The 21,417-nt window shown below is 36.7% G+C and overlaps 1 protein-coding gene across 2 annotated transcripts in view; it reads right to left on the bottom strand.

Annotated features, from left to right (window-relative positions):
- ttc28 (tetratricopeptide repeat domain 28) overlaps nucleotides 1–21,417 on the bottom strand; it is a 139,992-nt gene that overhangs the window by 104,685 nt on the left and 13,890 nt on the right. The window lies entirely within an intron of this gene.

Genomic DNA, 21,417 nt, shown 5'->3' with positions numbered 1-21,417 from the left:
TCCGGTTAAATGAGAGCGTGAGCGACTGAAGAAATCTCTCAGTTAAGGTTTGCAATAAGGAGACGTGTCCGGTCTGATAATTAAAGTTCTTTCATTTAAGTTTCCTTATTGAGCAGACATGAGATCTCCCCACTTCACCTCTACTTGACAGCACAGTAATGTCACAAGGAATTTCATCATATTGTCATTCAATCTGATCAGATCATTTATTTTAAGCAGTGAAATGTACTGCAATGAAGGCTGCAACGATTACTTTCATTTTACATTAATGTGTCAGTTGTGTTCTTAATTATTTGATGAGTTGTTTGAACTGTAAAATGTTAGAAAATTGTGAAAATGTCTATCTTTAAAGCCCAAAATGAATTCCTGAAATGTCTTGTTTGGTTCATCACCCAAATATATTCAGTTTACTGTTACAAAGGAAGAAAGAAACTGGAAAATATGTAATTAAGAAGCTGGAATCAGATTGATTTAAAGAATAAATTCTTCAAATACAATGTCAAACCAACAGGAAGGAAATAAGATGAGTCCTTAAACAATAACAGCCTGACGACACTAACCTTTAAAAAAAAAAAACATTTGGTAAATTCTGAATCCAGGACAAAGCGGACGATAAAAGGGGGCAGAAGGGGCAGTGGATGCTTTCTGTTGCAGTGGAAGTGTAAAAATGAAAAACAACAGCAGGTGAGATACCTGCTGTGGCTGCAGAGAAGAATGAGCGGATTAGACAGCCTTGTATGTGTGTGTATGTGTGTGTATGTGTGTGTGCGTGTGTGCGTGTGTGCGATGTGTGTGTGTTTGTGTGGGAGAAAGTGTTTGTGGGCATGTACGGGAGCAAAGATGAATGGTCTCATTTGTGGTGGGCGCCTGGAGGCCACACAGACTGATGTGGCCACAGTGTTGCAGACTTTATCTCACACTCAGACCATGTCCACACTAAATGCTGATAAATGTGAAAAAGCCTTCGTGTCAAACAGCTTTTCTCTGTACACACACATTTTCAAATTATTTTCTGAAATTCCGGTCAGCATCGTATGGAGTTTTACCTTATAAAACAAGAATGATATAGAAATAAAAGAAAAAACTATCCTCTGTCAACACTCTCCTTTTATTTATACACAGATGCACTGACACCTTCATATGTTTTGACACTGAAATGCAAAACATAGGTCACCACTAACGTCTGTGTTACGTGACTCATCTCTTAGAGCCAGATCTACCTCCACACTTCATTAACACCACTGCTGTAGACAGGTCTGACACCTCCCACTATCACGCTGGAAATCGGGTGAAAGTTCTGTAGCTTGTTTGGATAACACTAGTGCAGGATGCTGCAACAGTGTATTTACAATTTACAAGGGGATGTGCATCATGATATTAAAATGACTAAATCCCTAAAAAAGCAAATAGTGCACAAATAGACGTGTTCTTTAAAAACTCACCATTTTCAGGACGTAATAGCAGCTCAAAGGTTGTTTTTGTGTCACATAGCGAGGCAAAGCACAGACAGAGGAAGGAAGGAGAATGACAATGGAAATATTTATCCTTATTCCAGCACAGTATTTCCTGGGAACCAGACTATTACATGATGAAAAATGTTCAGAAGCATCAAAAAAGTGTGTTGATATCTTACAAACATACATCCCCAATTCCAAACAAGACCAACATTGAACATTGTGATGACCCATACATCCCCAATTCCAAACAAGACCAACATTGAACATTGTGATGACCCCTCGACTACCCCCTTTGACACTGAGCCTGTTTATATGCACGCTAATACTAGGATCATTATCTGATTGATGGAGTTATAAGATTATTCATGCGATCATGTAAATAACATAATGTGACAACAGTAGTTATCTGATTATGAGAAACTGGATTAACACACCTAGATTTCTCCCCACTATATTGATGTCTTTGTGCATGAATACAGGTTGATCTGATTTTTGTCTGTCTTTTATATACTGTATGTGTATGTGTATGTGTAAAACAGAAGTGACATAAACATGAGTGGAAGACAATAATAGGAAGTTTGAGTCTACCATTACTACATACGCACATACTCTGATAACAGACTAAAACGTCCAAACCAGGGTTTTTCTATAATCATATTTCTGAGGTGCATGTAAACGCATCAGATCCGACTGTTACAATGATCTGATTACTCCAAGTAATCAGATTTTTATGGTCATGTAAATGGGCTCAATGAGGGCTGCCATGCACCAAAACCCCGGTTGTTCCCAGTATCCCTGTCCCCTTCTCCTATCTGACCCCATGAACATGCACTGACCCAGGACTATCCAAACTGGATGATTAAACCACAATATGACCTTGAAAATGAAGGTCAGGGTCGACACTCAAAATTCTTGCCCAAGAGCTTCCCAAGTTGCACCTGAATAAGATGAGGGATGTCGGGGTGATGTGGTGAAAAGTAGTCGCATTGACACCAATGGAGAGACAGACAGACAGACAGATGGATGCCACAGGGTACGATGATAGCAAAAGCTGGAACACTGTGTTAAATGTAAATAAAAGCATGTCCCTCCAGCTTTTCTTTTTGGTACCACTAACTTTTCTGGATGTTTCTGGCCCCAATCCCAACTTCTACGAGATGTGTTACTGCTATCAAACTAAAAATTACTTTATTTATTTCTTAAAAAGCTGCATTTTGCCAGTTTAAACAGTTGTTGTGCTTTCTTCTTTTTTCTAGTACTTTTCAAGCAAAAAAGTCCAAAATTAGCTTTTCAAATGTGAGGGAAAATCGAAAAAAAAAAAAACCTGTAAAAAATGAGAGAACTGATATTTTGACTGTGGATTTTTAAAGACAGATATAATAACAATTGTTTCAGACCAGGAACTGCTGAATAAGTGGGTGATGTCATCCTCAGCACTGAAACACTGTTCTGCATCTAAAATGAACATATCAGCATGTTTCATTTTATCAGAAACTATAACTGTTGAACTGAACATCTAAGTCAAATTAATAAGGGCATAGTTGAATGAATCTGAATCAATCAATGAAATTCAAAGTAATCAATGAATAAATGTGAATCTGAGTATCTGAGTAATTTTATATATATATATATATATATATATATATATATATATATATATATATATATATATGTATGTATGTATGTATGTATGTATGTGTGTGTGTGTGTGTGTATATATATATATATATATATGTATGTATGTATGTATGTATGTGTGTGTGTGTGTGTGTATATATATATATATATATATATATATACAGGGTGGGGAAGCAAAATTTACAATGAACATTTAGTTGTTTTTTCTCAGCAGGCACTACGTCAATTGTTTTGAAACCAAACATATATTGATGTCATAATCATACCTAACACTATTATCCATACCTTTTCAGAAACTTTTGCCCATATGAGTAATCAGGAAAGCAAACGTCAAAGAGTGTGTGATTTGCTGAATGCACTCGTCATACCAAAGGAGATTTCAAAAATAGTTGGAGTGTCCATAAAGACTGTTTATAATGGAAAGAAGAGAATGACTATGAGCAAAACTATTACGAGAAAGTCTGGAAGATACTATTAAAGAAGAATGGGAGAAGTTGTCACTCCAATATTTGAGGAACACTTGCGCAAGTTTCAGGAAGCGTGTGAAGGCAGTTATTGAGAAAGAAGGACACAGAATAAAAACATTTTCTATTATGTCAATTTTCTTGTGGCAAATAAATTCTCATGACTTTCAATAAACTAATTGGTCATACACTGTCTTTCAATCCCTGCCTCAAAATATTGTAAATTTTGCTTCCCCACCCTGTATACATATATATATATATATATATATATATATATATATATATATATATATATATATATATATATATATATATATATATATACATACACATATATATATACATATATATATACATATATATATATATATTGTGTGGTAGTTGTGGTAGTTTTTCTGCTGTTGTGTATTCATGCATGCTGTACTGCATTTGTCCAGCAGTCATCACTAAAGCGTTCTGGCCATAGCAACGTGATTGTAAGGCTATTGTATTCTAAAATTACTAATATCTCCCAAAACATTGGTCCTATCAACTTGCCATTTTCGCTAGTCTGTCAGACCAAAAATACATAAGTATGCCAAACTGCAACAGTCAGCTCTTTCCAGATTTTTGTGAATCCAGAGACACACATGCATGCATGCACACACTCAGCGGCCACTTTTATAATATAGAAGGGAAGTTAAGAATTTGGAAGAAAATTAGAAGAATCATCTGTCCTAAACACCACCTTTCTCTCTCTGCCACGATCATATTTAAATGAATGATACCAGGGAACACAGACACACAAAGCCCAGAGTAACACAACACACTGTGTCTCATCCTTGGCAGTGAATCACACAAGTGCAGGTCAACAGTTCAGAGGTCAGAGCCAGGGTGATGGTCACATGGGGTCAGAGAGGGAGCTAATCAAATGAGACCAAAGAGGTTGGGGAGGGGGTTTGTTTGGTTATCAGATCTGTCCAGCTGTGTGTGTCATACTTATCTTTGTGCATATGTTTGTTCTGTGGAAAAAAAAAATATTGATTTAGTAAAAGATACAAAAGGTTTTGACATTGATCTCTTCCCCCTGAGAATCAGTGAAGTGAGGAGGATCTGGAGGAGGGATGGGGCAATATCTGTCTACCTCTAACAGTATTGATCAGTGATTGGCTGACACCGATGAAGCCCTCAGGTTATAAGTTCAACAATGCATCAGCATCCACTGAGACCTGATGAGGAACCCACTGTAAGTATGAAACACACTACACTAACAGCTCTTCAGGGTTGGAATGCTAACTGTGCAAGACATATCTCTGAGGGAAAGTGTTTTTCCATCCACAAGACGGTTTGCTGGATAATATAGTTTTCCAGTCACTGTTTACTGTCTTACTGATGTGCTAACTTGTATAGCCAGGCAAAAAAAATAGTATTTTGCCATTACACATATGCCTTAGCATGTATTAAAGAAGTCAGTTAAAGATGGGGTAAAGGGTTTAGGACACACCCTTCTGTTTAGAGTTTAGAGCACAAGCCCCGCCCCTTTTACCTTCACCTCTCCTGTCCTTTGTGCAAGTATGAACGCCCCCTGTTGTTCACTGGCTGATATAATGTTGTGTGAATCAGTCAGACCCAAAGGCTGTGAGTAATTAGTGGACAAAGGAGCCATCACCCACTGGTCATCGGTGACCCAACCATCACCCATTGGCTACTGAACGGTCATTTGGAAGCCAGTTGTTTCCAATTCGTCCTTCACCATGTTGGGTTTTTGGAGCCAGAAGTGACCATGTTTGGACAAAACAGGCGGAACTATGGGAGGCCTGCTAATGCACTAATGAGCTGTTTGTTAGTTTTATTAAATAAACCAAAGCTCTGACAGTCAGATTCCTCCAGTGACTTGTCAACCAAAGCCTGACAGGAAGGACACCAAACCTTCTATTTGAGATGATATCCGATTTACAGGAAAGTTTCTTAGATAGACCACCAGATCAATTATTACAGTTTCCAAGTAAAACAAACATGACAGGAAGGAGTCCTGGGGGGGGGGAGGACGACAAAAACTATTTATATGGGGACCAGGGCTTTTTGGAGAAGCCTCTAGTGGTCTTCTGTGGCATTACAACTCTCAGGCCCTTCCACATTGGCCACACCCTTGTTCCTTGCTCTTTCCCCCATGGCTGATTTATTACCTCCGCCAAGGAGGTTATGTTTTTGCCAGTGTTGGTCTGTCTGTCTGTCTGTCTGTCTGTGTGCGATATAACTCAAAAAGTTATGGATGGATTTGGATGAAAATTTCAGGAAATGTTGATACTGGCACAAGGAACAAATGATTAAATCTTGGTGGTGATCGGGGGGGGGGGGGGGCTGATCTGCCTTGGCGGAGGTCTGCGCTCTCTGATTTTTTTCTTTTTTCTTTCTTTCTTTGTTTTTTTTGTTTTTTTTTAATTCTGAGCACTTGAGGAGTTCAGGCTGTATGTGGTTTTATATCTTTCAAGGTTAAATACCCAGCCTGACATTCCATGTGGGGTATCCATCAAGACTTACACTGTGATAAAATGCCCTTTGAGGAAGACATAAGTCGTGGCTTTTGCTGTGTTTAAGGTCGAAGTAGTGGTTACCAACCAGTGAGAGTTAGTAGCAGGAGATCAGATGTATGAACAGCTGCAGTGAAGAGATCTGTGCACTGTTTAAGAGAGGATAAAAAGAGAAAGATGCACCAGCTGGGGGGTGGGGGTGGGGGTGGGGCACTGATCTGCCTTGGCGGAGGTCTGTGCTCTCCGAGTGCTTTTCTAGTTTTATTTTATTTTATTTGAAAATATTCAGCTATGGGGATGTGGGGAGATATATGATCAATTGTTAGCACAAACCTACAAATATGTGTCCATTTTTATTGTTAGTGTTTTTTACCTTCACTGTGTCATTTTATACCCAACTGAAAAGGTGTTTTATATAACAAACTTTTTATATTGATTCTCTCGGTTTGTCATGTTTATTTGTTAAACTCTTAGAAATACTTAAAATGGTGTCAGTCTCATTCATGCAGTTTTTGTTCTTCAGTTTTTGCTTTTGCTGCTGATTTTCTTTCGCTAGAGAGAGACCTTGGGTCCATTAACTCAGAAATTTGATTAATGAAAGCTTTCCCAATTTCAGTAAAATGCATCTGAGGTGCTTCAAAGTACAGTGTGCATGTGAATTATATTAGATACTTAATGATCATTTGACTGTCAGGAAATAACTGTCTTTTTAATATTGGAGTGTCATCATGGAGGTCATCAACATTATTGTTAGTATAATACAGACCTTTGTGCCTGTAGCTCAAAATACACACATTAATAGACAAACTCAAAATTCACTGCAAAGAGGTGAAAATCATATTTAAAGTATCAAACTAACAATCTGCAGCACTGTGTGTCCTTAAGGAAAACAAATTACAACATGCTGTAAATGGAAAAGATAAGTAAAAGCGTGTGTGTGTGTGTGTGTGTGTGTGTGTGTGTGTGTGTGTGTGTGTGTGTGTGTGAAACGTGTGCATTTGTGCCTGTTCTGTTTGTGTTGCTGTGCCACACTTCCTTAGCGAACACCTAATTTGATGTGTTCATGCCTCATGGCAAGGTTATATTAAATTGAGCGTATTATACTCTTTAAGGCACGCACTCAAACATATACACTGTACACACACTCACACACAGGTGCAGGTTACCTCAACTCTTCTGATATTTTAGTATATTACCAACGTGCGTCTGACAGGCGTGTTAGTGGCGCGCTGTACATTGAGCCAGCTCTGCACCCTCGGGACACTGGTGAAGGTCATATTTAGCCAGCTGACATAACACTCCTCTGAATATAACAGGAGCAAAGGAGGAGGTGCTGAGAACATGTTAGAGAAATTCACACCTTTGTCCAACTCATATTGTTGGGGAATGTTGTTCTACGGCAATTAACAGCAGATTACAGAAGGCACGAGGGATGTTTTCACTTAACATTTGTTGAAATGCTAATTCTACAATAATATTTTCAATCTATCTCTGTTCATTATTGGTTATTTTTGCCAAACCATACTACATCACTATGCTGTTTTCCCATCTCTGCTGTTAATGCTTAAAAACTGCAAGACTGGATGGTCTTAAACCGCCACTTCAACCAGGACAAAGGAAGTCAACACTACACACCTGCTCAAATACCGCAAAGACACAATCAATATTCATTTATTGGGAATGGACTTTCGTGAAACCTGTGCATTTGCATTTATCTTAGGAACACATAGTGATAAAGTGCAACACAAACTATAGTACATGCAACAATACAGGACTATTTATGCACATACTGTATGTTGTTAGAAAAAAAAGACAATAATTTCTTAAAAGTCTAATGTGTAAGATTCATGGGAATTTAGGAAGAACTAATTGCAGAAATGGCATATATTATTCATTATCATGTATTCACCAGTGCATCATTATACAAAAATAAGAATAGTTGTTTTTGTTACGCGTGTATCTGTGTTTTGTGTGTTTATACAGTAGCTCAGAACAGACTTCATCTTCACCTTTTTCTATTTTTAAAACAGGTGACATCTACAGTTGAGATGCATTATCAGAATCTTCTATGTTTGAAGGAGGGCCAGACTTAATATCCTCCTCACTAAAAAGCCCAGAATGTACAAAACACTAACTCTAATGATGGTATTCACATTTTCAGTGCAGAGGGTGAGTTGACTTCAACATCACCACTACATGCCACTAAATACTACACATTGGACATGTAAATACTGTCACCAAGAACATAAATATAAACCTGACCTGGTGGCTGAGTGGTTTCTGTGAAAACTGCATGGGTGCAAAAGCTCAGAGGAGTAAGTCCCCTAAAAAGCCCCAAAAGTGTTATATTATTTGTTAATTATTTGTTTGCTCATGTCTTAAGTTAAGCTGTGTAAATCTGTAAGGTTAATTTGTGTTATATGTGTCAGAATATGATGATTTTGCCAAAGATTTTAATAACTTTAATGTTACAAACATTAAAACTATTATTAAACATTAATGAAACCTGAAAAAAAAAAACACTTAAACCAACACCTTTTAAACGATTTACTAACACTGTGTCTTTAAATATGGCAGCTTGGTCCAAACACCTGGGCATTAAAAGCCAGACGAAACTGTCCAGAGTGATAAACACAGCAAGTAAAATAATCAGGAAACCGCAGATGCATCTCAGTGACAAGTATCTGCTGAGTTTCAAGAAGAAATCTCTTGACATAAGTGATCTGTCTCATCCAATGACCTCCCAGGTTGAACCGCTTCCCTCAGGGACACTCCCAAGATCCACAAAAAAATCTGCAAGAAATGTTCCGTATCAAGCACCAGTAAGATGTTGAATAACTGAACTGGATTCATTTGTCTGTAATTGAACCCCATTATTTCTGGCTTTTTACTGTCTTGTTTATTGTTGATTTCTGTTTGATGTTTCTGTTTTTTATGTTTTTCCTGTTTTTTGTGACATTTCTTCACTTTGTGGATAATTAAGTTCGACCCAAACCAAACAAAACCTAACTTAACCTACACATACAGATGACCTTTACTGATCTCCACTCAACACTTGTTCACTAACCTCAGATTAAAGTATTTAAAAATAAGCAAGCCTGTGCACTGCACATGATCATGCGTGCTTTTACATTATATCAAATTGTAATGATGCTCAAATTCAGTGTAACATTTCATTCGGTCACCTTTCAATGGTGTCACATCCCTCATGCTAACTCTAGTGTTCATCAATACTTAAAGCTATTTACAAGAATAAAATGACATATAAATGTATAGATCTGTAATTTTTCTCCCAACTTTCCCCTCTGATTTACACTGCGTGACCAAGTTACTGCAATTTATTTGCTTAGGCCTTTTATTGTGAAAGGTAACTATAGAATAATGGATCTGCAATGCATTCATAATGTTTTGAATGAGTGACATTACGTAACTGAAAAGACATAATATTGAATTAATACAAAACAACTGCAACTAAATATTCATGTTTATATGTACCCCTTTATGTATAAATGTGGATTCAACATCAGCATATATGTATGGTTTTTTTTTTGCTTTGTTTTTTTGTTTTTTTTTTAAATTAAAATACACAAATGGGTGTCCCACAGGCAGAAAATACGTACATTATCATTCCCTCCATCTCTAGTGTAGTTCCCCCTAATCTCTGTACTATTTATAATTTAATGCACAGCTTGCTGAAAAGAATAAAAGAAGATTTCACACAAATGAAAGGTTGAACACTACATGCAATCCCTCCCTGCTATGTTCTATTTAATCAGAGAAGATGCAGAAGTGTCTCTATGGACGAGGGCGGAACATGTAAAAGCTACAGTACTTTGATTTCTTATGTCCATCAGATAATTCCCTCTATGGTTACACTGTATCTTAAATGGAAAAAGCACATGCAGCTTTTCAAGAGTTTCACTTAAACCAATGAATATGTAATTTTGCTCTGGGTTAAAGATAAGCGGGAACATACAAGAGCGTATTAACCCTATCTGACAGTCAGACTGCTGAGTGCTGCGTTCATTAATCCTTTGATGCTCGCATATTGTCTTGTGTAAGACGTTTTTCACATTAAAATGAAGAGTAAACAGGCTCGTGCAGGCCAGATATTCTTCAGAAGAGCTAACTCGTGAGCTCAGACAGGCAGTTGGTGGCGCATATGCCCGGTGCAGCCGCCTCGTCTGCCAGGCTGGCACCGTGCGACTGGGGCTCCTGCCAAACAGATGAATCCATAATTGTGTTTGGTTTAATATTGAGAAAAACGTACATGAGGTTTTGCACACTGGTTGACTTTGATAGCGAGGTGAGCTCTTTTTGGATGCTTGGATTGTGACAATAACAGTCAAAGTGCTCTAAACCCAAAACGTGCAGTCTCTCTTGGGAAGCAGCTACAGAAATCTACAATATGGAATTTTATACTTGAAGTGATTTAGACTTTTCTGCCCTGTAATGAAAGAAATCAACCGCACGCACACGTAGCCTAGTACCCATGAGTTTATAAACCCTGGGAACAATTCCTCTAAAGGGAGGATAATCCATAATTTTAGCCGTTGTTACCATGGCAACTGGCCACATTTCTAAGTCTGTGTGACCTCAGCAACAAGTAAGTTTAGTTCATCATTCAGTGGCTGATCTTGATTGAAATGTCTTTTAAAGCAGATTTCTCACCAATCTGACCAAGATAATTGCGTTTTTTTTAAAAAAGAAATATCAAGACATGGTATAAATGTATCTAAAATGTGACCTGAACAAAATCAGCAGTGGTCCATCATGGGCAGCACTGACCTACATTTACACCATAGATTTTTAAATGTATTCCTTCAATAGTCTATTCTCTTTATTTCATTTTTCTCTTTGCTGCACTGCTTCCAGTAGTGCATGTGTTAGAGTGTTTATCCAATCATATTTCACCATTATGTGTTATCAGGTAAAAGAAATCTACATTGAGGCTCAGCATCTACAATGGCAGGATCTGGAGCTTCAAACAAATGGAAATGAACCTGCTACTTTCACCAGTCAGATGTAATGTTGGCAACACAGGGGTGATTTAGTAGGAGTACAGTAACATGTGCAAAGAGCGACCAGTCAGAGCAAGATGAGCTAGTAAACTACAAGTGTAGGAGCTAAAATATATTGGTTTAGATTTAACAGTTGTTTTCAAGCTACAATGGACAACAGAGGAGAAGAAATGGATTTGGTCACAAACAGACTAAAAAAATAAGCAGTAATTTATAAATATAAATATAAATAATGATGATTCTTTAGATCACAGGTGTCAAACATGCGGCCCGGGGGCCAAATCTGGCCCGCCAAAGGGTCCAATCAGCCCCTGGAATTAATTTGTGAAATGCAAAAATTACACTGAAGATATTAACAGTCAAGGATGTTAAAATCACTTTAGGTCATTTCAGTCTAAAGTGGATCAGACCAGTAAAATACTATCATAATAACCTCTAAATAATGAAAACTGTAAATTTGTCTCTTTGTTTTAGTGTAAAAAACAGTAAAATTCCACAAAAATGTTTACATATACAGACTAGCCTTTTACAAAAAATGTGAATATCTGAAATGTCTTAAGAGAAGTATGTGGATTTTTAACAATATTCTCCCTGTTATTTAATGTTTTGTGTATTTGTAGATCCACTGTGATCTCTAAGTTGTGATTCACATGTATAAATGATAAACTAAGGCGTAATATTGTAAACATTGCACTTATCTTACTAAAGAATTCTCAGGTTGTTCATATTTGTTCATGTTATGTTCAAGTACTGCTCGTAGATGTAAACATTTCATCACGGAATTTACTTTTTTCACTCAAAAGTTCTTATCCTATTATTTATATTATTTTTGCTGGTCCAGCCCACTTTATATCATATTGGACTGTATGTGGCCCCTGAACATAAATGAGTTTGACATCCTTGGTCTAGACTGTGACCTGTTTCTAATGTACATGTGTAAATGATAAACTGAAGCATGATATTGTTAAATTACACTTATTTTTTCAGTGTTTTTATGTTATTCACATCTTTTGAAAGGACGGTTTGTAGATGTAAACCTTTTCATAATGTAAATGTACTTTTTTTTGCTCTAAAACATAGAGAAAAGATTGGAGTTGACATTATTTATATATTATGTTATTATTTTTCTGGTTCGGCCCACTTCAGATCAAATTTTGCTGAATGTGGCCCCTGAACTAAAATGAGTTTGACACCCCTGCTTTAGATGATGTAGGTGGTGCAGCTGCGGTTGTAGTGAAAGGAGACCAGCTGAATCTCTTACTTTAATAATGATATTCATGTGGGATACTTGTCTGTGATGAAACGCCCTGTTTTTAAAAGGTGGATTAATTTAGGTACAAAACTACTGAAGGCATGGGTGTGAAATACACAGCCTACCAGGGCACAAGTTGGTGATTTTTGCCTGAAATATAAAACCAGACACATGCCAACTAAAAAAAAAAAAAAAAGATCATGGCTCAAACCATCTATAAAATTACACATTAGTTTAAAGACTGTGTGATCTCCATTTCTGACTCACTAGTGACACCAGTTTTCTGTGTGATGCAGTTTTTAGCCCCACCAGTCATCATTACGGCCACAGGAGACACGAACCATCCCGAACAAAAACATTAGTTCTTCAAACTCTACTGTATTAATTGTCTTGTGTAAATTATTCATGCCAGATAGTCTCTGCGGTGCAGCTACTCTGTAGTTCTTTAGACATCTAAGATCCCTGCTGACAACACTGCATGTGTCTAACCCTGCATGTGTGGGAGAAATGTGATAAAAGGTATGTTCGGTGAAATGTCTCTGATGCAGTGTCATTAAAAATATCTCGTATTAATTATTCATGACCAAAGCAGCGCGTGTAAAGATATTTCATGAAAATAACTGATGTTGGAAAGTGAAATCCCTTTAAACCTGCAGCGCGTTCTTTTCCCCTTCTTTTATCAGTTTATTAAAGCTACACTCTAGCATTTTCCTGAAAATAAGTTGTGTTTACATTTACTTTCACTTCAGCAAAATGAATTTTCTGCTTCACACAAGTACAAAGCTGACTGTTGTCTGTTTTTAGGTCATGCATTGTTTATATTCATGTTAAGTAGCGGTCCTGAGTGTACCTTTAATTACTCTTCTTGTCTCCTTTTAAAGGTTCACCACCAGCCACTTAATGATACCTTCATTGTTTGCCACTTACAAGCTACTAAAACTGAATACTAATGACGACAGCACAAAGCCGCTCTATTCCTTAATTAAGTCTAGTCTGAGCTCTGTAATATTGACATTTTTACACTGTGAAGAAGTTACGCTGATGAGTTACTATGCTGACCTATCTTGATGATTCATCGTTTTGAGTGCACCTCATTAAGGAGGCCAAAAGCCCAGATGTGAACTCTGCTCATATTACACACTCCTATCACATTCACAAAAAGTGGGCTCTTTGAAGCTCAGTCAGAGCCCCACCCGCCTCCACAGACGCCCACATAGACATTACAGGAGCCTCGAGTATGTGAATGTTCATTAACCTCAACCTCTGCCTGGAAATAGAAACATACACCCCATTATTAGTGAGTCATTCCCCCGATCTTCATCTTTCCTCTTCTCTTGCTGTTTTTTTTAGCTGCTGTTTCTCCGAGGCTGCCCTTTTTTTAAAGCGTAGAGGAGCAACCAGGAAATCTCTAAATTTATGACAAGGATGACAGATTTCAAAGAAAAACATGGATTCAGGTGACTTTGTAACACAATATTCATAATCACGTATTTATTGGTGTATAAGCACCTGTCTATGAAAATGGTTGTGTTTTTCTACCATTATAATGAGACTTTTATATTTACATTTAAAAGCATTTGGCAGACTTTTTTTTTACAAAGCGACTTACAGAGGAAAACCAAAAATTAAAAAAAATAAATAAATAAAAAATAAAATAAAATATAAGAATAGGAAGTGAGTCCCTTCCACAGATGTACACGTTACATCACCATGTTTATAGTGTCTCACAATGGACAAACCACACATAGGCTCTGGAGAGGACATTTTGCATTTTTATAAGCCACCATTGATTCTCATACACACTCCTGCATCTTAATGAGGTTGGCAACTCCTGAATTTATATGAAAAATAATAAAAGCATCAGTATTTTTTATTTTTATTATTGTTTTTGGGATTCAGAAACTGATAAATTACTGCAAAGTCACTGCCCCTGTGGGACTCCAGTGGTCTAACATAAAACTCCAAGTGTAAAATGTAAATCATAACACACACAAATCTTTACTGTTCTTTTTGTAACATCCTCTTTATCTAGTCCTATTGTCATACTGACCTGTCAACAATTAACCTGATAAGTTGTGAAAAGTGTCCAGCTGTTTTTTGTCAGTACCACTTACCTTACTCAAACTTTAGTTACACTTGTTCCAACTTTTAATGGACTTGTCATTTCCATTAAATTCAACATTAAATTATTTTTTCTTCAAATAGTACATTTTCTCAGTTCAAATATTTGATATGTTTTCTATGTTCTATTGTAAATAAAATGAGTTCATAAGTTTGTTTATTATTTTACACATTGTTCCAACTTGTTTGGAACAATGTTGTTTGTTTGTTTTTCTTGCAAAAAATAAAAAATAAAATTGATCTTTATTTTTTTGTCCTACATTTTATTTTACAAAATTCTATTTCAATTTATATATATTTGATAAAGATTTCCACTGAGGGTTATGTGGGCTGCTCAGCTCTGATTAGAGGGCGTTTATTGCATATTCATGGCGCAGATGGTTGACTCTACTCTATTCCCAACTTAACTCAGCATCAATGTGGGAAGACTCAAGAAAACTTTAAAACAGAAAGTAGAATGTTGACCTATTTTCACTTGTAAAATCGCAATTTTATACATATTTACACTAGCATTGATGTGTTTCCTCGCAGTGGAGTCAAATAATCCTGTTTACAAAATGTCTTTAAAGCTGCAATACTTGATAGTCTTTCAGCGTCTTTAGGCAAAAATTCCATAAATACCTTTCAACAGATTCAAGTGGTCTGAAAGGAGCAAGAGTTCTGCATCTATTCCTTATCTGTAAAAAAGATTTTAGTCTAATCACAGGTAAGGGGGTTAAATGCATGATCACCAATCACTGATCAGATCCTGTCAGAAGTGGTTTCGCATTTCCATAATGGCATAAAACAGCATCAGGTTCATCCATATTTATATTCAGTTTTTTGATTTAGACCAAAAGGAGAGAGCTTCAGAAGAAAGAAGTGTATTTTCAGATTCTGGCAGATTCTTTATTCCTGTGACTTTTGCTCCTGCACCTTTACATTCTACACAATGACAAGATGAACAACATAAAATATTTTACCTTTTAAAACAGATTTTAAAAAATGTAAGCAAATTGACTTGTTCAAATGTGAAGAGACAAGAGACAATAAGACAGAGTGAAAGGACATGACGGCAAAGAAGGAAAGCAAAGAAAAAATCCTAACACAGTCAGTGTGTATCTTATAGCTAACATCTTCATAAACAGGCAGTGGCCAAATCTGGAAAATTCACTCAAGGTGCTCTGTCAAAGACTATAAAATATATCACCAACCCTCCCAGATTTCAAAAATTAAATTGTAACTAATAGTTAAAGCTATATAAATCATCAAACAAGCCCATAAATGTGAGCTCCTTTATTTATGGTCAGGCGGTAGCTAAATACCCAGGTCCTTATCCTGTGACATTATTTCCACTTTTTCCACTCTCATGGTGTGTTCAAGTCCTCCAGAGCCACTCTCAGCCTTTCACTCTTTCATTATCTCCCACTGCTGTTATCTTTTTCCTTCCTCTGCAATTCTCTTTCCTCAGACAGCTCAGGCACCCAACTGTGTGTGCAAGAAAGACGAAACACAGAGGGAGGATAAAGAAGGGGTAAAAAATATTCCAGTAGCTCAGGACGGGTGCTGAGACAGCAGAGTCTGTGTCTGAACAGATGTGTTATATGAACGCACACTGCAAGCACAGAAGTAGGTGCATATCTCCCGATTAATACCAGACAATTAGGCCCACTTCACTTCTAGGCAAAACCAAAACTCATTACACTATGCAGGCGACAGGGTATGGAAGTGTGTATGTGTGTGAAAAACGAGCAGGAGGTTATTTGCTGCTGATGTGCACTTTTCTCTAAACATTTTATCACATTCATTTTCAGATGAGAAACTGTAAGGTAGCGTCATCTGGCGCTGCTGCTGCTGCTGCTAATGGGAGTGATAAGGACGCAGTGTGTAAAAGAAAGAAGGAAGTGGAAAGAAAAGGGAGCGTGAGTATTTAACCCCTTCCACTTGAAAATCAACTGCAGGCAGATCACAGTTCCTCAAGGTGACACAGCAACTATTAAAGCGACTTACACTTGGTTGGATTACTGTTTCTGCTTTTGACTGACTGCCTCATGTGATGTGGGTCATGAGAGATGCTGAAGCAGTGGAACAAAAGAAAAGTTGTGTCTGAGCTCCAGGAGGTTATGACCAAACATTTTCCTGGTGCGTCAGTGCTGCTCTCTAGTGGCTGATACAAAAATCTGTGTTTTGTCACATCAGCTCAACAGAACAGGGGAACAAAGCATTTCTACCCATGACCTCTAAATACATCCACACATAGAGAACAAATATATTTAGAGTGTATTAGTGAGCAAAATACACACCAGAAGCTTAAAATGTACAGAGGTTATTGTTATAGGGAGTCAAAATCCTGTCGATTTGGACCTCATGTAATTAAAAACTGCTTTAAAGTCAAGGGTGAGAGATGAGTTATTTTTGATGCCATTTGAATTATGTCATTATTTAAAAACATGATGTTTGTCAATATAAATCATAATTTTACGTGTCAATAAAGTCATAGTTTATGGTAAAACTGTTGAAATATCAGACTGTGAAAATGCATAAATAGACATCACCATAGTTGTCTCTATCCATGATCTGTTCAGGGTCATTGAAGATGTCTCTGCAGCTTCAAGACTTGTAATGGTTTTCACCTCATTTAGTACTTTTTCACATCTCTCTCGAGTTTTGGAATAAAATGTGTGAATGCAGCCATTTTAGACTTGGTGACGTGTATCACATCTGCAAGAGATGCAGTCCACTGAGCTGTTTAACACAAAACTAGATGTTTCTTTACTATCTTTGCCACAAACTGACTGTAGGTAAGTATATCCTACAGAGGGTTTGTAACTTTCTTGGCTCATAAAATTATCTTTTAAAGTGACAAACATTATATATGTAAATGGTGGCACAATGTGAAAGGAAACAAAAAATTATCTGTCCCATTTTTTTTTTTTTTTTTTCAGTTAGGTCCTATGGGACACACTTATTTTGGGGGATTTTGGCTCTCTACAATGTAGAATGCTAAAACTATGATCATTATAATGTGTGTGAGGGACCTTATACAATATACACAATGTTACAAAAAAAAATACCAATGTCAGTGAAAAAATTTGAAATGCTTTGTAGAAAAATAGGAATAAAACAGAAATTCTGATGTTGATAAAGTCTGTTTAAGTTAACTATAATCATCTTGATTCATGTTTCTGTTATTTTTGCGATTCACTTTTCGCTGCAAGCTTTACATAATTAAAAGTAGTCATGTTTAGTTGAATATTGAGGAAAAATCTGATGTATTTGCACAGAGGAGTGATTTGCAATGTATTTAAAGAACTTAACACAATACTAATCATTTTTATTTTCTAAGTATGTGTTTACTTTTGTTGAGTTCAAAAGTTCATAATAATGGTATTTTTTCTTCCCACTCCTTATTCAGGCATGGAATGTGTATATTATGAGGCTGCAGCTACTATTAGGTGTTAGACATAATTAATTGTGTTGAAGGTTTAAAGAGTAAAAATCCTTAAAGTACCTTTCATGTTAACCTAGTTCCTTTTGTACTCATTGCAATGAGATTTATGAATTCTTTTTAGCCTCTCTAAAAAGATGACACAACAGTGAAGGCCTCACAGAAAGAGAACAGAGTGGTTTTGTATATACACAGTCATACAAGTGGAGCAGTAAAAGTTTCCCTGTTGGACACTGATTCATTTACTCTCCTCACATGGTCCACAGTAAGTCCTGGATTACCCTAGTGACCCAGACTAAGGCCTGCATGACACAATTTTAGACAGAGCATGGGCACAAGAGGGAACGTTACCCTGGGGTCAACACAGTACAGGGTCAAGTCATGGGACCTTAAGTCTATCTGAACCAAAACATGAGTGTGAATTGTTCCCCTTGGTTTAATTACATTATAATAAACAGTATCTACTCAACCCTGTCATATGGGGAACCTTCTTAAATGGGCCAGGTCCCGAGTCGTACTTATAGAAACGGGACTCTGAGATCTCTGTGCACGTATGTCAATAATATTTTAGCTGCGCGCGGTTTGGAGAGTAGTTTCTTAATGACAGGGGAAGCCTAAGCAGCGCGGGGGCCAGTGCTGCGACCTTCTGCGTAAACAGGCGTAGCTGGCTGCCATCTGGACGCCTTTTACTCCAGAACATAGAAGGGCTGAATGCCTCCTGATGATCTGCACTGATTCCAGAGACAGAGCCCAAACAAGTCCGTCAGAATATTTAGGAACAGTTTAGGATGCTTCGCTGCACACTCAGTCCACGCAGATGAAGACGCCTGCCTTGAATGTATTGGAGGCAAGTGACATTTTGCAGCACTTAAATAATTCTGCTCATTCTGCTCATGTCCAGGCACTATTTATCTTTTACTGCTTACCACAAGCTTTGGATTATTTTGAATAACCACAACCACTTTTTTTTTTTTATGTACAAAGATCTCTGAGAAGCTCAACCAAAAACTTTTCAGAGAAGCAATTCCATAAAGTCAAATCTGCAGTAGTGCATCTTATTTATCATCGTCAGAATTAAAACAGACACTGGAACCCAGAGGAACTGATATTCAGATAGAAAATAATCTTCTTCTGTGAGGAATGCTATGATATGCTATCAAATAGTGACAAATCAAGAGAAGCGGAATTCGGTCAGTTGAGCATTAAAATGTATTACATGTATTTATATCATAATTACACAGAGTTAACACGATGATGTTTAACTGAAAATGTATTACTGTTAAACTAATCAATTTTGTTAAAGGAAAATGTTAGTAGTAGGTGTAACGCTGGCGTAAAAACCTAAAAATGTAGATATGTGATAAAGAATCAGGTGCTCAACAAAGAACAAAAGTGGAACAAATGAAAATAAAAGAATTAAAAAGACTGATGAATATGACCAGTAGTCAGTGTTAAAAAAAATACATACAAAGTAAATAACAGCCAAAAAAACCCAGCCTGAAACACACAGAAAATACAAAAATGAAAAATCTATATTACATTGCACAGTTTTGTTATCATGCCTTACTAAAAGCTTTTGGCAGAGTTTATTTTTAATGGGTGGAATATTCATAAATTCAGTATTAGATTATGAATTGGAATTTAAACACTATTAGACTATTGAACGATGCAATCTCTGGGTCCTCATATGCCAACATTAGAAAAAAAAAACTCAATAGTTGATAGGTTTAACAATAATCACCCGTAATAATGTGGATAGAGAGCTGGTTTCACATCAATCACCGGAATCTTGTGTTCCTGACCTTATCATCCACTCATGCAGCATGAGTTTGCTGTCAAATTTACACTATGTTGTGTTAATGTGGATAACATGCACGGGTCTACTTTACTACACACAAAAAACTGACCAAGAATCAACAAAATAAGTGGTAAAGAATTGGACTAATAAACAGAATTGATAGGCATTGCACAAAAACAAAGCACTACAGTCAAAGCCAGTAAATGTGAAAACAATCAGTTTAGGTTTTCCTTCCATAACTCTATTTAAATAACAGTGAAGTTTAGGTTTTTTGATTTGTGCTTTTATTCTTTTAAACTTCGTGTCTTATGTTCTTGGTATGTATCTTTATGTAATCTGAGGCTATCATTGTTTATTCCCTGTTGTCATAGCTGTCAGATTCTAGTATTGTAATGTATTCATTGTGTTTTACCATTGCAGAAGTAATGCAACGCTATTGTTCAAGACCAATTTTTTGCTGTTAAACTAAAAGATATCTTGATCTTACTCTCAATTAATACTACAATCATCACTAGTGATAAAAAAAAATTAACAATGAGGGGAAAACAGGCGAACAAGTGAAGACTATTGTCACAAATTTGCCTCAATATTCCACTGTTTTTGTAATGAAGTGCTGCTCAACACATTTCCTGAAAATACATATATTAAATCGTTATATATGATCCGTGATATTCATGGATCAATGTCAAAGACCTGTTTCAGTAGCTGTGTTATTAATTGCACAACATTCTTCAGAGTTTTGGATCATTTTCGATCATACCTGAGACTGAAAAATTTATGCCAATCATGCCTAATATCACTCATTTGCATCACAGATATTATGCATGCTATATTCAGATTAACTCCACTTAATGACAGCAACACAAATAATGTATTTTCGTATATAATTGTAAATATATCTGGGCAGTAAGGGGTTAAACCATCTCCATAGGTTACCATTTATCCATTTTATATGAAGGACAATCCTATCATCTGCACAAATTTTCTCTTTTTGTCATTTGGTGAACTTTTAAAAGCCTCCGAAAAAAAAACCCTAATGTGTCAAATTTCCATTTCAAACACTCTGATGATCAAAACTCACATCAGTTTTCTAACCGACAGTGAATCATCCAGAAACTGTCCTCCAGAGTCTTCATCTCAGTTGGCATGGGCACAAACCAAACTAGCTTATCCTAAAACAGATCAGTGGAGCAGTGATACGTCTGCTGCAGTTCCTCTTCCCTCTTTCCTGGGACATGAGACGACCAGACAGACATCTTTATCTGAAGGACCCAAAAAGTACAGAAGTAAAACTTTCTCAGACCGCTATGAGCTCAAAGAGTTGAATAAATGCACCTGGATGGAAAAAATCCTCTTTTGAAACAACTTAACAACTTTACAGAAACACACAAAGCATGTGTGCAGATGACAGCAAACATTCATATACAAAATAGACGGGGTCTGTGGGAGAAAAAAAAAAACAAAACAAAACACTGAAACAAGTCAAAAGAAAGGCTTTCGCTCCTGCAGCAGTTCTACTTCTGTGATGTGACTTCATTTGAATCACAAAGAAACAAAAGGCTTTCTTGAGGCTTTGCAGTGAATGCACCAACAAGAAGACAAAGCTGCACAAAACAACATCAAAATGCAAAGAAGTTCAGAGATTCTGTACTGTGTTATTATCCAGATAAGCACACAAACATATTCGACTTTTGACCAGTTACACCCCTCTGTTCCCACGCATTTCTGT

Source organism: Sphaeramia orbicularis, chromosome 12, assembly GCF_902148855.1.
Source record: "Sphaeramia orbicularis chromosome 12, fSphaOr1.1, whole genome shotgun sequence".
Lineage (NCBI taxonomy): Eukaryota > Metazoa > Chordata > Actinopteri > Kurtiformes > Apogonidae > Sphaeramia > Sphaeramia orbicularis.
The sequence above is the reverse complement of the archived record's forward strand: the minus strand, read 5'-3'. Positions and strand labels throughout refer to the sequence as shown.